Source organism: Callorhinus ursinus, unplaced genomic scaffold (assembly GCF_003265705.2).
Source record: "Callorhinus ursinus isolate GAN/ISIS: 27379988/994484 unplaced genomic scaffold, GSC_fseal_2.0 scaffold10, whole genome shotgun sequence".
Lineage (NCBI taxonomy): Eukaryota > Metazoa > Chordata > Mammalia > Carnivora > Otariidae > Callorhinus > Callorhinus ursinus.
In genome coordinates this window covers 44,528,597-44,532,655 of record NW_027397072.1, presented here as the reverse complement: position 1 = coordinate 44,532,655, position 4,059 = coordinate 44,528,597, and the positions used below count along the sequence as shown (strand labels likewise).

Below are 4,059 nucleotides of genomic sequence, written 5' to 3'. Positions count from 1 at the left end.
TTCTTCTTCTTCTTCTTCTTCTTCTTCTTCTTCTTCTTCTTCTTCTTTTTTAATAACAGTATTTATTAAATAGCTATCTCTATTGCAGACTCAGTCACATCTCTCTGTGAAGATAAAGTAAGCAAGTGGGGAGCATGTCCGAGAAAGGCACACAAGATCACAAGATCTGTGGACAAAACATGACAAAGGAAATATAACTCAAACTGAGATTTTTCTATTTTTAAATTTTTTTGGTAACCTTTGAACAGAAACATGTGAAACTCTATAAAATCACAGAATCCTAGAATTTTAGAGATGGAGGATGGTTTGGACATGGAATGGAAAATCCCTAGACTGGGAGCACAAAGGTCCTGGTCAGACACTAAGTAGCAAGGTGATCAGAATCCGTTCATCTCTCTGGACTTTGTTGTCCTCAGCTTTGAGGGGATCCATGGGATGAGGAAGGAGAGGAAACTAACATTGATTGAGTTACCTCTGCTGGGTTAAGGACTGTGCTAACTCTTACAAATTCTATTTCTCTTACTGTTCCCGGCAACCCCACAGAGAAAACATTATCCACATTTTAGAGATGAGAAAGCCCCAACTGACTGTCACCCCCACCCCTAGGTAACCCAAAAATAGTTTCTACATAGTTTCCAAATCAATTGTCTCATTTTTTTTCCACCGCAAAAATACTTTCCTAATTACTCTGAATACTGTTAATGCCTTTTATTTTTTTTAGCACATTGACATCATGATTGATTGTCCTGCTAACCTGGTGAAAAGACAGGGCATATATTACACTACCCATTGTTTTCATGAGAAAACTCAGACATAAAAAATGGGCAAATTGTTAGTCTAAGACCACAGAGCCTACTAATGGATGACTAACTCTAGGAGGCAAGACTTTTTTTTTTTCTCTCTCTCAGTGATTGGCTTCTTGTCCAATTTAAGTTGATAATTTAAAAGTATTTCCATATGTCAACCTAATAGAGCCCAGAAAAGCATGAAATGATGGTTTGCTAGTCCCCATTTGCTGTGTTAATCTGAGCATTGAGGATCAATTACCATTATTCCTGCACACATACCTTATTTAAAGAAATTAGAGCTGACAAAGGGCTGATGAATTAACAACTTCAGCCAGTGGCCAAAATTTCCAAAGTTCTAGTCCTTGCTTTGCTATTACCCAGCCTCTCTAAATAGTGAGAGCAAATATGGCACCCAAGTCATCTGCATTTTTTTAGTTATCTTTAGCCAAAGACTTGGAAGCTGAAGAAACCCAGGATTACAAATATTACACAAGCAGAATCCTGACAACACAGTGACGTGGAATGCTAATGTCACCAGATATCCTCTGAGTTTGAAGATCAAATATAGTTGGCAGTAATTACACTATAAAGAAGCTCTTATAAAAGTAGTTTTTCTCTCCAGTTTGTCAAACCTATCCCTCTATATCATAAAGAAAAGCTGGCACCATTCCACTCACTGTCCTCCTAGAACCCACCTTGCTGTTTCTTTTTTTTTTAATTTTATTTTATTATGTTACGTTAATCACCATACATTATGATGTAGTATTCCATGATTCATTGTTTACGTATAACATCCAGTGCTCCATTTGATACATGCCCTCTTTAATACCCATCACCAGGCTAACCCATCCACCTACCCCCTTCCCCTCTAGAACCCTCAGTTTGTTTGCTGTTTCTTGACTGGATGACTTTCTTTTTGCCACCCTGTCCTCCCTTCAAGTACTTCTCTCTTTCCTATTCAGATCTTACCGAACACTTAATGTGTAGCTAAATTCCCCCACTCCTCTGAGATTACTTGATTTCCCAAATGCATCATCTCCCTCTTTTGAACAACTAATTTAGCCTGTAACAGTGTTAGTCTCTCTGCATAGCTGTTAGTGTTCTTAATTTCATATTCTGGTTTACTCTCCTGAATTAGGGGCTCCTTGAGCATGAGGATCATAGATCTCAACTTTTGTGAGTTTCTCACAGCGACCAAAATGATGCTTCACATCTAATGAACATATGCCTTGCAGTTACAGGTTATTGATCCCAAATGGCACACAGAATCCCATGGTGCCCTTCTTTTCACAGAATGAGGCAATGGAGCCTTCCCACACGTGTCTTTAACAACCCCAGTTATAATCTTGAGCATCACTATTACCCCTACGGATAAGGTTGCCTGATCTAGTGCATAATAATACAGGACACTCAGTTAAATTTGAATTGTAGGTAAACAGAGATTTATTCTCCTTTTAGTATACATGCATTCCTCAGTTTTCTTTCTTTCTTTCTTTCTTCTTTCTTTCTTTCTTTCTTTCTTTCTTTCTTTCTTTCTTTCTTTCTTTCTTTCTTTCTCTTTCTTTCTTTCTCTTCTTTCTCTTCTTTCTCTTCTTTCTTTCTTTCTGCCAGTTAGTTAACATACAGCGGAATACTGGTTTCATACTGGTTTCCCAATGCTTATCACGACAAGTGCACTCCTTCATCCCCATCCCCAGTTTTCTTAAATTTAAAAATTAAGAAATATCTGACCTACATGACTCACTTCACTTGCCTTATCCTAATCCTTGCCCTGTGGGATCCTGTTTTTATTTAACATTTTGGTATTTGTTCGACATGGGTTTTTTTGCATTAATTTGATTTTTGAAAATATTGCATTAAAATATTATCTTGATTACTGAGTTCTTTGGTGCCCCCTTAAATGTCATATCTGAGGTCAGTGCCTCATTGCCCTCTCCCTAATCTCAAGCCTGTTCTGGTTTTATTTTTTCATTTCTCAAATGGCAATAATGAGATGCCACTGGCAGGAAGAAATGATCCCAGTGTCTAACACTTATTATTTTTTTTTAGTAATCATTTTTTATATTCATACTGTCTTGATTTTTTGTTTTTTACATTGAAAAGTTCAGTGATCCAGTTTCCTTCTTTCATAGCCACATTTTAAACGAACTCATAACTGTAGTTTTTCAAAGTAAGTTTTTATTACTATCATAAATAGAAAGGACATAGGAAATCTGGTTCTCAGAATGATCATGGGCTAGACCTTCTCATACTTTAATGGCGAACATCCTGTTTGCAAGAAGAAAGCTAAAGAGAAAAGCAGCTTTGGCTGCTTCACTTATGGCATACCTGAATATGGAGACAGGGCACCAAAGTCACACTTGCTGCATAACCAGCTTCCCTCCACAGATAATGCAGCACATTGTTCTTCTCCATACGTTTTTCTTTTCTTAGAGCTATTTGTACACTGATATTTTAACACTGTAAAATGTTACCATTTTATTTTAAGCTCTTTCTACTTATAAACTTCAGTGTAAACACATGAAAGGGTCAGAATAAGAGTTTAGGGAGTGGAAAAGATATGGGGGTTTATAAGATTTTAGATGGTTAAAAATATACAGACATATACCCTGGTTTTGGCTTTTTAGTAAAAACTATATAGGGTTATACATCAGATGTTTGTTCAGAAAAAAAATAAGCAAGTTGCAGAAAAAATGACTGATTTAAATCTAGTTGTAAATAGACCTGATGTATATATATATCAGCTTTATGTATCCAGGATTTTGTCATTGGAAGAGAATATTTAGAAATCTCTTGAATGGTAATTTCTATGGATCCTCAAAATACACTATCTTGTTATTTCATCATATACACAAATTACTATAGAGACCTACATGACTCTACAGAGACTTGAGTATGGAACAAGAATTGACTCACCACTAGGACCATAAACAAATAAATCTCTAGGGTGTTTGACTAAAGGAGAGATAATTTAATATATTTGAAAATTTTTGAAAATAATTTTCTCTTAAAGGGAAGATAATGCCATCCATAAAGGTATGTAGAGCTTTCCATCCATGGGAATTTTGTTGTTCCTGTTGTGGTTTTAAAAAGATAATGTAGATTCTATTTTGTTTGGTTTAATTGTTTTACTATAGCCATTAAAAAAAAAGGAAGGAAGGAATAAAGAGAGAAAGAAAAAGAAGAAAGAAAAGAAAGAAAGAAAGAAAGAAAGAAAGAAAGAAAGAAAGAAAGAAAGAAAGAAAGAAAGAGAAAGAAAAAGAAAGAAAGA

At 35.6% G+C, this 4,059-nt stretch overlaps 1 protein-coding gene across 10 annotated transcripts in view; it reads left to right on the top strand.

Moving 5' to 3' along the window:
• Positions 1 to 4,059, top strand: part of CTNNA2 (catenin alpha 2) — a 1,073,854-nt gene that overhangs the window by 805,069 nt on the left and 264,726 nt on the right. The gene's annotated exons all lie outside the window — the stretch shown is intronic.